The sequence below is a fragment of the Panthera pardus genome, unplaced genomic scaffold (genome assembly GCF_024362965.1).
Source record: "Panthera pardus isolate Hobbes unplaced genomic scaffold, ASM2436296v1 HiC_scaffold_15, whole genome shotgun sequence".
Lineage (NCBI taxonomy): Eukaryota > Metazoa > Chordata > Mammalia > Carnivora > Felidae > Panthera > Panthera pardus.
Window position 1 is genome coordinate 50,785,221 of NW_026526710.1, and position 13,361 is coordinate 50,798,581.

Here is a 13,361-nt window from a genome sequence, read left to right on the forward strand (position 1 = left end):
AAACATATAAGCTTGGACTCTACAGACGGAACATCTATACAGACCTTTCCATTTATTAAATAAGATACATGCTATAAAGGTTTGTGTTCTCAATGAAGAAAAAAAAAGCCAGCTTGATATTTCTGGAATAGTTACTAACATTTAGTGGGATTTATATATGGCATGATAGAATTGCCCCTATCCTGCAATTTCTGGAGGAAGCTTGTTCTGACATATTTTCTTTTTTGTGCTCTAAATATTTCGAGGTTTAAAATACATAACAAGCAAATTTGACAACCCAGAAAAACTACAGAACACGCCACAAATTACACAAAAGGTCCCCAAGATTTCCTGGGTAAGATGCTTCAGCAGTTGCCGAAAGAGTTCACCTCTGGATGAACTTGCATCTCTACCAGTAGTTGATTACTCATTCAGTTGAATAGTAACTGCCAATGAAGAAATAGTGACTGCCAAAAAAATACGTAGTAACTGCTAGAGATTTAGACAAGTACAAACTGGTCATACATTAGTTTTACTCAGTTTGTTGTTCCAAATTGCATGTATTCCTTGAAAGCAAAAAAAAAAAAAAATCAAAAATCTTCAATATTTTTATACTAGACGTAATATTCTCCTAATGTTATCAGTACACACCCATTGTAGCAACCAAAGGCCATTGTAATCAATGTTGACATGGAACACACTGTATTCTTTGTTTATAAGTTATCAACAAACTTGGCCCTTTTGGAGTTTTGTGTTTTAATTCCACTTTTTTTTTTTTCCTGAAAGAGACAATATACAAGTGCAAGGAAGAGGGTTTGAAGTTTATATATGGATGCTAGACTAGTGATTGGAAAATTACTAGGATCCGTAAATTACATACATATGGACATGGGAGCTATTGCAATGGGGAGGGGGCAAATATATGACAACTCCTCCCTGACTATACAGAGGTAGGAAAGCATGAATTAAAACACGAGAAATGCCGGGAGAGAGCAAAACATGTTTTGGAGTAATCATGTTTATTCTCTCTGAAAAGGTACATCTCTAGTGAGTTGCTTATAACCATAACCTAAATCCTTGTATTTCCCATGAATCAGCTTTTACTGAACAAATGTAAGAGGATAAATGATTACCATTCCCCTTCCAGGAACATCTGCTTCCAAAGGAATTTTGGCAGAGTTTACAAGTGATGTCAGACTGCCAGGCACAAAGATTACAATCTGGTTAATTCTTGCCCTGGCATTCCTACCTCCAGGGGAGCCTTGTTTAAATCCATGCAAAACAGAGTTTGAAAATGGATTACTATACATTCTCACTGGAAAACAAACAAAAGCTTGGAAACAGGAAGTGCTTAGAATTTCAGTTTTACTGAGTCTCTTAAATATTTATATTCAGCATTCCACAAAATATCATTTTATAAAGATGTTTGGGAAAATAAAATCCCAATGAGAAATACTTCCAGTCCTGTTGTTCACCATCAACGAGTATTTATTGAATAACTATCTTCTTCAAGATCTAAGGAGTCACCAGGTCCTTTCTTTATAGACCAAGGCTGTTATTCACAGAATAACTATACTTTAGCCATCTAGTGGGCTGATCCGAATTTCATAGGATCCTACAGTTACTTTCTTCAGCTTTCACTGGGTCTTCTGAAATGTGGTTAAAAAAGGATTTTGACTAGTTTCTCTAGGCCAGGAGCTCCAACACCACTTTGGCTGAGATGATTCATTATTGTGAACATTTTTAATGGGGATGAAAGGAAATGACTTTTGGGTTTGGTTGTAATCTACAAAACAAAGGAAAGGCAACTCCTTTGAATGTAAGCTTTGACGGATAAGAAAGATACCCTAAATTAATTCAAGACAGGATTATGTGAAAATATCCACTGAAGTCAAGTGACAGTCAGATTTTAACAGCCAAAATAAAGTGGCTGGGTGTGGGGATGGTGGGGGAGGGGGGAGGGGGAGGGATGTAGGGGTGGGGGCAGGCAGGTAGAGAGGAATGTACTCTGTGGGGCGCACAGGAAGCAGCAATGACTCTTGCCAGCATTTGTTCAGGTCAGAACTGAGTTGAAGACCCAGAATGTGCCTTATAGATTGTTCAAAAGATGGCGCGTTATCATTTTATTGTATTTTAATGATTGAATCATTTTTTTAATATTTATTTTTGAGAGAGAGAGAAAGAGAGAGAGGGGCAGAGAGAGAAAGTGAGAGAGCATCCCAAGCAGCCTCCGCAGTGTCAGTGCAGAGCCCAATGCAAGGTTCAAACTCACGAACTCAGATCATGATCTGAGACAAAATCAGGAGTCAGACACTTAACCGACTGAGCCACCCAGGTGCCCCTCAACTGTTGAATTATTATGTTTGGGCTCTCTGTCAACATTTCATGAAGTCAGTTGATACAATGAAAAATAATGTGGCTTTAGTAATCAGGAGATTGGGTCAGTAGACTGGCTCATTAGACCCCAGGCTAATCTCTTAACTTCTCATTCTCAACATTGAGAGTGCAGATACCTATTTTAAGTTCTTTACAGATTTATTGTGATGATCAAATAAAGTAATATAATAAAATATGAATGTAGCTATGTAGTAATTTGAAGTAATATGAATGAAGAGCATTGTGAAAAACCATAATTCACCATTCGAAAAGAAAGTATGATTATCCCACACATCAGTTCTAGCAGTTTATCTTAGTTAACTTTTACATTCAGAGAACTCCCTGTCATCAATTCCCTTCACCTCTTCTATGAAGTCAGCAGCACTGGATTATTTTAACGAATGAGGATATTCTTACATTGATCACCGTAGAAAAATGGGTCTGCTCTACAGACACCAATTAACAGGGAAGTGACCCTTGCCTGTTGCCAGGTTACCAGAAGCTCTCAGTCACCCTGCCTTCAAGTTCTCATTCACTCTAGCAGTTAAAGGTTACAGGATGCCATCAGTTTCCTCTGATGTTCAAGATTAGCTTAACTTTGTTTCCCCTAGACCAGAGGCCTGATGGTACTCTTAACCAAGAAGCTGAAACGAACTATGCAATGATTATACTCCCCCTTCTCCTGCAACTTGACAGGAACTGCCCAACTAGAACCACAAAGAGTGCAAGCACGAGCACAGGAAAATCTGACCCAATGGCAAAGGAATGTCGTCCCCCTCCTCCAAGTAAATACAAATGTGTATCTAGTTATCAAAGAACTGTCCAGGAGGGTTAGCAGGCTCTGGTGTTAAGGAGCCCGCTGACTTGTCACTCAGCAGCCCCAACGGTTCAGACAGGAACTCCAAGGACATATGAATAGAAATGATAGCCAGATTTTGGGGTTTGTTTTTTTAAGAGTGAGATATTGGAAGCTGGCTCCCATTCCGTGGCTATGGGCCTTCCTTTAAATACAAACAGCAGCGAGAGCCGAGAATGACTGCCATACGTGAATGCCAAATAAACACAAAATGACAAGCACAGATTTTTGGCTTTATATTAAAGCTTGGTTTTTCAACAACCCCTTTTGTTGCCTCTAAAGACAATGGTCGCAGTGTTTCTGAGCCAGATCCTGGGCTTCCGAGCATAGCCTTCCTTGCCGCACCCGAACCCAGTTCACTCCACAAGCAGGGCGCGTGTCCCCTTTGGGTTTGAAAACAAGCCATCTCTCCCCTCCTGGCTGGCTGTTCTCGAAGTACTTGTTTATTGAAACTACCGAGGAGTGGTATATGAAACTGGGAATTTGCAGGCCAAGCCCAGGGTAGTCTGACGAGGGATGTGCTGGTGATTTCTACTGGGTTGGGAAACAGTAGCTTAAATTGGGAGCTGTACAATGTGAGTCCCCCGACAGAGTAGCTGGAGAGAGTTGAGGATTCACACATTTGGTTCATTCATTATAGGTTTAGTGTTTTCTTTTCTTTTTTTTTTTAATGTTTATTTATTTTTGAAGGAGAGAGAGAGAGGGAGAGAGAATGAGTGGGGGAGGGGCAGAGAGAAAGGGAGACACAGAATCCAAAGCAGGCTCCAGGCTCTGGGCTGTCAGCACAGAGCCCGACGCAGGGCTTGAACTCACGAGCCATGAGGTCACGACCTGAGCCAAAGTCGGACACTTCACTGACTGAGCCACCTAGGCTCCCCTAGGTTTAGTGTTTTCTAATTAGTGTTTATCATTTGTCTTTATGTCACTGAGGGGTAACAATAATTGACTTAACCGGGTAGAACTGGTGGGCTTTCTACTCTCCTTCTCACGTAGCAGTTAAAACAGTTCCAGAATTCTCTTACGTGGCTGAATAAATATCTCAGATGTTTACGCAGGTACGTGTCTAAGTGCAGACTTGTGACCCACCCCAGTAAGCCCCCATCTGGTCGTGTATGTCAATTCCTCCCCAGACATTGCCTTTTTGAGGCTTCACAAGTTCTGCTGTACGAGCATTTCAGCACTGGAATACACATTTTTTTACTCTTTCCCATAATCTCACAAAGGGTTTTTTATATTTTGTTTTGCTTTGCTCTTTGCTGATTTTTTAACCCCCCAGGAGAAGAATTGGATTCAAAATTGTGCACTGATATTTTTAATGATTATTTCCATAACGTAAGTAATTTCTCCTTCTAATCCTTTGCTTCGATAAGTAAGCTTAGTAAGTTCTGAAGAGGAATGATTTAAGCATAAATACAGTGGCACTCACTACCAGTTTTCTGTCGCCTCCAAGTCTGTGACAAAAATGACTTAATGGACTCCACGCCAAATGTGGCACCTTCACATTTTGTCTTTGTGAAAAAGTGATGGTTACAGCCCCTGACAGTTCCTCCTATCTCCATAGTTCTTTGCCTTTCACAGTACCCTCCAATAACCATTATCAGGCTTGGTCACCAGAGCCATCCTTATGAGGGGATTGTCATCATCTCCATTTTATACAGGAGAACACGGAATCTTAGAAAAACGAGATTTACCAACAGCCATGCTATCTATACACGGGGCAGAATTGTGATCCAAGCCCACATCTCCTTATTACGAAGTCAATGATCACTTAGGTGGTGAACGCTATATGAGTAACAGGAAAAAGAAATAGTACAATGTTTGTAAACCACCTGGTAGAGCTGGACATATTATTGCTTATGGAGGCTCAGGTAGGAACGCGTTTCTTCTTCAAACAGCCACGTTCTGCCGAACGTGGCTTCTTACCTGTTCACGGTATGAGACTTGAATCACTCTGAGAATTATCTGAACAGGTCATGCTCAGTGTACCTTCTATTTATTTATTCATGCTTTTAGTCGCTCACTCACTTTTCTACGCATTTGCTTATTTCTTCATCTACTTATTTATATTGGGAAAATGTTGCTTTCTCTCTTACTTGCACTATCGGCCTCGGTAAACTTGGTAAAATCGTCTAACATTTAAAGAATAAGAAACAAGAATTGCAGGCCACTTCTCAAGCATGTTGTGAAGGATAACTAACGAAAATTAATGTGATGCTTAGCAGTACATTGTTCTAAGCAGTTTTAAGGACATCTATAGCTGGTTTCAATGAAACGTGTTTGTCCCTTTCATATTAACCCATTTCCAACGCAAATTTCAATAGGTCTAAAGAAGCTAAACGCACTCTAAAGAAGACATTGTTTATAATTCTCCTACTTTCAACATTTGTGGTAGAATCAAAATAATTCATTTCACAAATGCAAAGAATCATATTCATCAAAAATACGTTGAAATTTTTAAAATGGTACTTCTATATAACTAGAAGTCAGTTTACTACATCCTTAAATGAAGGCTTTCATGATGGAGATCATTTAGTATCAGAAGTTTTGAGGGGCGCCTGGGTGGCTCAGTCGGTTAAGCGTCCGACTTCGGCTCAGGTCAAGATCTCGCGGTCCTCGAGTTCGAGCCCCGCGTCGGGCTCTGGGCTGATGGCTCAGAGCCTGGAGCCTGCTTCCGATTCTGTGTTTCCCTTTCTCTCTGCCCCTCCCCCGTTCATGCTGTCTCTCTCTCTGTCTCAAAAATAAATAAACGTTAAAAAAAAAATTAAAAAAATTAAAAAAATTAAAAAAAAAGAAGTTTTGAATATTCATACATTAAGTTCATGAAGACCAAGAGAAAACAGAAGCTGATATTAATAAAAGATATTTATTCTTTGCTGACACATTCTCTCCTTTTGTTGTTTGCACACAAACTAAATTCTGAATCTGGTGGAATTCAATGAAAGCTGAAGTTTCTACATGAGTCCAATGAACTCTGGACCAGAAGCTTCATTGAAGGCCAAATTCTTCTTCCGTGTACATTTAAAAAGTACTCTATTCATTGTTCCCTAGACAGTGTTTTCTGAACAAAAGAGAACAGCAGGCCCCAAACCACAGCCATGAGCTAGGATTCCTCAGATTTAATTTGTTCAAAGGCCTGAGCGGGGTCAAGTAATCATCTGTAGATAAACTTCACATTGGATAAAACGCCAATTTTCAAAACAAAATACCAAGAGAGGATGAGAGAAAAAAATCTGAATGCTGGCTAGACTTGTCATCATCGATGGCATAGATTTAATACATCTTTGGGCCTAGAAAACTTCAGTGAGTCAACAACATTTTCCTTAGTTGTGGCTTATAATTAACAAGGTGAGGTGACAATTTAGGATTCAAGCAATCACACCAATAATCTGAAGAAGGAAGGAACTGATGAGGCCATTACTTTCATTTGTATTAAAATTCTTCTTTTCCTAAATGCATTCTTTCAGACTAAGCCTAATTTTGTTTACTTCTAGGACTCTCCATTTTGCACTTATTAAAGAAAATTTATTATAAAAGTGCAACCAAAGAATAAAGGATAATCTTAAGGAGAACAGCATTCATTTAGGAGATGCTAGGAATATCACTTAAGTATCATTTTGAGGAGAAAAAAAACCCCCAGAGAATCAACATGTGTCTCTTCCAAAATTGTTCTCACGGATCTAATATGTAAATCCAGGCTTTTTGTGTCTTTTGTATTAATAATACTCACTCCAAAAAGGAAAAATAGACCCCCATGTAACTAACTTCTTTTTTTCCCCACAGTAACCTAAATCCTAGTAAAATTGAATTAAACTTTTCTGTAAATAGTTTGAAAAAACAAGGCGGGGGGGGGGGGGGGGGGTGGCGGTGGTCAGCTATGAGGCAAACTTCCCGATGTTCCCTACCGGGCACTTGTATTTGAACCTGTGCCTCCAGCAGTTTCCTATTATCTTTCTTTCTTTTCTTAGAAATTCTCTTCAGAAATCCCTTCAGATTCCCTCCCCTCCCTGCCATCTCCCATTTGCTCGGGAGCCCAACCTGTCAGCCTCTGCTGGTGCTCTGAGCTGCTCAGTCAAGTCCTATTGGTTCATGAGTTTTTTAAGCAAAATACTGGGAGAAACTGTTAGAGGTTTTGTTGTTGTTTTCCTTTAAGCTCAATAAGACAAAAAAATTTTTCTCCCAGTAGCCATATAGAAATAAGAGAATTAGGGGCGCCTGGGTGGCTCAGTCGGTTAAGCGGCCGACTTCGGCTCAGGTCATGATCTCGCGGTCCGTGAGTTCGAGCCCCGCGTTGGGCTCTGGGCTGATGGCTCAGAGCCTGGAGCCTGCTTCCGATTCTGTGTCTCCCGCTCTCTCTGACCCTCCCCCGTTCATGCTCTGTCTCTCTCTGTCTCAAAAATAAATAAATGTTAAAAAAAAAAAATTAAAAAAAAAAAAAGAAAGAAGAGAATTAAACTGATATTTTAAAAAAGGAAGAAAACTATGATCTTTTCATTGTATTCCCTTTCCTGGATACCACTCCCAGCAAAAGAATCTCAAATCTTAATCTCAAAATCTCTTGTGCTACCTCACCTAGGGTTTTGTAGTCCTTCTGTCACAGAGCTTCTTCCACCGGTTTCCTGGGGCTTCTTCAACGGCAGAAAGCATTCCTTTGATCAGAATTTGGGTTCAACTACCAGCTGGATGCACATTCCCAACTCCCCAGTGCTTTGCTTTACAGCCCAAACTGACCCCACTGCCCAAAGAAGGAAGCAAGGATGTCAGAGCAAGTCCTGGCTCTGTTTGCAGCAGAGAGAGTGCTTTCTGGCATCTCACACTGGAACCCTGAAAGATCTCCCCAGAGGGAAATATATCTACACACACGCATGTGCACATGCGCACACACACACGCACACACACACAAATGACCAAGACTAGAATAGTTTAAAGAGAATTAGGAACTCTAAGGAATTATGTTAAGGAAGTATCATTCCAAAAAAGCATAAGCAAGAGCTAACTTTGGTTAAGTGAGTGACTTAAATCTTGATCCTACTCTCTTTTTACTGTATCCTCCTTCTGAGTGGAGCTGGCGTGCAGGGGTGCAAGGTCATTTGGTTCCAGGAGTCCCAAACAGACCAGGCTCTGCCACTCGCCTTCTCTGACAAAATCCAAAGGCAGAGAAAGGGGTGGTGGTGACCCAAGAAAGGAACTTGTTTCAGCGAGGCCAACATGGGGAAGACAGCAGACTAGCGTCTCAAAGACCGTCTCCAAAGTGCCGAAAATACTTACAGGTTTATATAAGGAAAATGTGGGGCAAGGGTGAGTGGGCAGTGAAGGTCAAGTCCATCATGGTCTTTGGACTCCATCATGGGCAGGGTCTTGCTGGGCTCCTGGCAGTCCTTATGCCAGGAGGGGGCATTGCTGGTTCCCAGCAGGGGGAGCTTTCCCCTCAGGGTCTTCCACCTCAGCCAAGAGACAAGCTGGAAAGACCCAACTAGAAAGTTTGAAGTCAAAATGGAGGCAGGCAGAGTCCTCTTTCATGAGCACTTGACTCCACACAGTTAACTTCATGGGCATGTTTTTTAATGTTTTTTTTTTTTTTAATTTTTTTTTGACATTTATTTATTTTTGAGGCAGAGAGAGACAGAGCATGAATGGGGGAGGGTCAGAGAGAGGGAGACACAGAATCTGAAACAGGCTCCAGGCTCTGAGCTTTCAGCACAGAGCCTGACGCGGGGCTCAAACCCACGGACTGTGAGATCATGACCTGAGTCGAAGTCGGCCGCTTAACCGACTGAGCCACCCAGGCGCCCCATTTTAATGTTTATTTTTGAGGGAGAGAGAGAAAGAGAGAGCTGGGGACGGTCAGAGAGAGAGAGAGAGAGGGAGGATCCAAAGCAGGCTCTGATATCAGAGCAGAGCCCAATGCAGGGCTCTAACTCACGAACCATGAGATCATGACCTGAGCCGAAGACAGAAGCTTAATCGAATGAGCCACCCAGGCGCCCCTCCATACAGTTAACTTCAGTGCCCATCTTTGATCTTAGCTTCATTTTAAATCTTCTCAGGTTTTTGGCCCTAAGTTTGCCTAGACCCTCTCTGACTTGGCCTGCACTTCTGTCCCAACAAACTCCCTGCACTCCGTGCTTCCATTTCTAACCTCACAGACACCCCCACACACCAGGGCCCAGCAGGCTCTGCCTCAGTCTCCCCATCCTTTTGGGGATGCCCATCACCCATGACCCTTCTGGATGCAAAGGGAAAACTTTGCCTCATACAACAAAGAGAAGATGTGGCTTTTTACTTAAAAGAACCTATAAGGGGCGCCCGCGTGGCTCAGTTGGTTGAGCATCTTGCTTCAGCTCAGGTCGTGATCTCACAGTTCATGAGTTTGAGCCCCGCATCGGGCTCGCTGCTGTCAGCACAGAGCCCACTTCAGATCCTCTGTCCCCCTCTCTCTCTGTCTTACCCTGCTTACTCTCTAAATAAATAAATAAATAAAAGAACCTATAACCGCAGAAGAATGAGGGGGCGAGGAGTAACTGCTAACATGTCTCTGTATAGGAATGGACAGGGTATTTCTTGAAGTTGCCCCAGGGCACCACATTTGCTTTCTCTGCTGTACTCTGCGTACCCATCCATCCTCTATGCTGTTAAGACGTCCCCAAGTCACCAAATCTACCACGGAAAACCCACTGCCAAGTATTTCAAGTTAAAAGGAAAATCTCCAACTTCGTTTTCTGGTATCTGGTTGAAGACAGCACACTTCTCTGCTGTGTGCAAGAGAGAGCTGCAAACTGCTGATATGGACACCGAGTGGCCAACAGGGAAACTATTTTTAAAAATGACAAGCCACTTGTGGGAGTTTTGGCATCATTTCCTCCAATGACTGGTAATTATTTAAGGAAAAAAACATTAGAAATAGTACTAACCAAAAACCTGGTAACAATGAATTCTTAATCATTACCCATGAATGGGGTCATCAGCCCCTGGATAATGAAATCTAACACTTTTGTTAGAATGGGGACTTTTTTCTTTCTTTTTCTTTCTTTTTTTTTTTTTTTAGAAAAGACTAATTAGACTTTAGAATGGGTCTATCCTTACAATGCAGCCGTCTTCTTAGAGAAAAACACATGAGTGTGTTGTTACAGGAGGAGAACTTTGACCTGGGAAGGGTGTTTAGGCATTCTCCCAGACAAGCTGTTGACTTCCACATAAAATTGGCAAAGGAGAGAGCCATCTGGGATAAAATGTTATGCACATTATTGGTGTCTCACTCTTAGAAGTGCATTTCAGTCTTGTACCACAAAAAAAAACATGATATTATGCAGCTAATAGAGGCCATTTCTTATTAAATCACAGATGGATAAGGAGCCCAGGATAAGTAAATTAGTTTTACCTATTTCAAAAATCTGAACCATTACTTTAAAATTTTTTTTTAATGTTTATTTTGTTGAGAGAGAGAGAGACAGAGCATGAGCAGGGAGGGGCAAAGAGAGAGGGAGACACAAAATCTGAAGCGGCCTCCAGGCTCTGAGCTGTCAGCAAAGAGCCTGATGTGGGGCTCAAATGCACGAACCACAAAATCATGACCTGAGCTGAAGTCGGATGCTTACCGACTGAGCCACCCAGGCGCCCCAGAAACATTATTTTTTAAATGAGCATTTGGTACAACTATCTGCTTACTTAGTTTTAGAGTTTCCTATAAAATGCATCCTCTGCTCCTAGATCCCATGGTGCCTTGTGCAATGGGGACCATCAGTACACTTAGCAAGGGGTTATCTGGGTTCTACTCATCTCACTATGGGATACTGTGCAAGACACTTCATATTCCCAGATGTATTAGTTAAAATAAGACTACCTGTGTCACAAACACCAAAACGTCATTGGTAGTAAAATATGGTTACTTGCTCATGATGGTTCAATGTAGATATTACTAGTAAGCTAGTAATAATCACTAGGAATCCTTCCCATGGTGATTGAGGGATCCAGTCTCTTCCTGCTTTAAAACTACTCCTCTCACGAGAGCATCAAAGTCCTCAGCTTCTTGGCTGATGGAAAGGGAAAGAGAATATGGGAAAGTCCTACCCACTTCGTGATAGTCTGGCCCAAAAGGGACACATCCTCACTTCCCCTCTTATCCAACTTCAAGAATGGGTCATACAGCCATGCAGACTTAAGGACAGGAACCAGGGACTGAGAAATACCATTCAGCCTCAGAGGGCATGAATTTGGGGTGCATAGCTATAAACATTTTTGCCATACCAAACCTCCCCTTTTTCGTGTGTGAAATGGTAATAACAATTTCTAACCCGGCACCTGACAGAGACGCTGTGGGAAAAACAATAATAAATGTTAGCATGCAGGGCGGCTGGGTGGCTCAGTTGGTTAAGCGTCAGACTCTTGATTTCAGCTCAGATCATAATCTTGCAGTTTGTGGGATCCAGCCCCTTGTGGGGCCACAAGTTGAGCTCTGTGCTGTCAGCTTGGAGCCTGCTTGGGATTCTTTCTCTCCCCCTCTCTTCCCCTCCCCTGCACTCTCTCTCTCCCTCTCTCTCTCTCTCTCTCAAAATAAATAAATGAAAACTTAAAAAAAAATGTTAACAAGCTTTGAAAATAGTTCCAGAGAATCATAGCCCCACAAAAGATTATTTTACCTACTATCTGTGAACTTATTTGTGCTTTCCAGTATTTCAAGATTCAAGTCTACCTTCAACGGATAGAGTTATAAAAGTGCACGCTTTTGTCTCCGCGTCCATTGCCCTCGCCCTCACCCTCTGGCAGCTTCTGACATAGTCCATCCCTGAATCCACGAGACAATGTGCTTTCTTGGCGTCCATATCCTGGCATTCTCCTGGTCTCCCCACTTCTTCACTGCCCCTTCCCAGTCCAGCCTGCTGAGTTCTCAACCTTCACCCAAACGCTTCTCATCGAAACACCTCGAGATTCTGCCCTGGCCCTTACTATGTTTTACTCCTTCCTTTCTCTCACTTCCTGTTGGTAAATCTTACTGGCCTTACCACACCTTCCCCAAAAATGAAAGGTCTTCTCTGTGTCCACTTCTATCTATGTGCTGTCTCCCTAATACCAGCCACCATCGTATCTCACCCCGATTGCTACAGAAATTTCTTAACTTGTTCAAGTAATCCCACACTTGCACCTTATAATCCATTTGCCCCAGAGCAGCAAGAGTAATCTTTTTAGGACATGCATACACAGGAAAGCAGAGGTGTGAGGTGGAGAGTGGGACCAAATGCTGACTGAGTCAGTTGAGCCTTTGACTCTGGCCTTGCCCGAAACGTGATCTGCCCCTGGACTGGCTGCTCAGAAGAGCCCAAACTCCCTCTGTTTTTGCTAGTTTGAGTTAGAGTTAGAATGTGCTCTTTCCTCTGCCCGGGATGCCCCCCTCCTCTCTTTTCCCAAGATTAAGTCCTGTCCCCACTAGGTCTCGGTTTAAATGTCACCTCCTCTTAGATACCTTTCCCAAACATCCTGCTTGAAGATCTTCTCTTAAAATCTGCTTTTCCATTTCTTAGTCCATTGTTGGTTTTTGTGGGGGTTTTTTAGGGGTGGGGGTACGAGGCATCTTTACTGCCTCATCACACGTAATATAACTTGTACCATTTCACTTTTTTCATGTTTACTTCTTTTTTTTTAAGTTTATTTATTTACTTTGAGAGAGAGCGTGCGCAAGCTGGGGAGAGGCAGAGAAAGAGAGAGAGAGACAGAAGGAGAGAGTCCCAAGCAGGGTCCACGCTGGGAGCCTAATGCGGGGCTCGAACTCATGAACCATGAGATCATGACCTGAGCTGAAATCTAGAGCAGGACGCTTAACCGACTGAGCCACCCGGGCACCCTATCCCCCATTTGAGAGAAGCAAGGGATAAGGTAGTCTCTGGCTCCATTGCACCCACAGGGCCTGAGATATGGCCTGATCACATAGCACCCACCCACTATTTATTAAATAAATGAATACGTCTCTTTTCCTAATCGCACTATGTCTTTGAATGGTGAATAATCTATGCTGCTTAAGAGAGGAAAAAAGAGGAGTTGGCATATGACTTTTAGGCCTAGAAATGACTTTACTAGATTAAAAACTCCTTAAGGAATGCTTTGCTGTGTTGTCATTTTCTGTGCACCCCAAATATCTTGCACAATGCCTTACTTATAACAT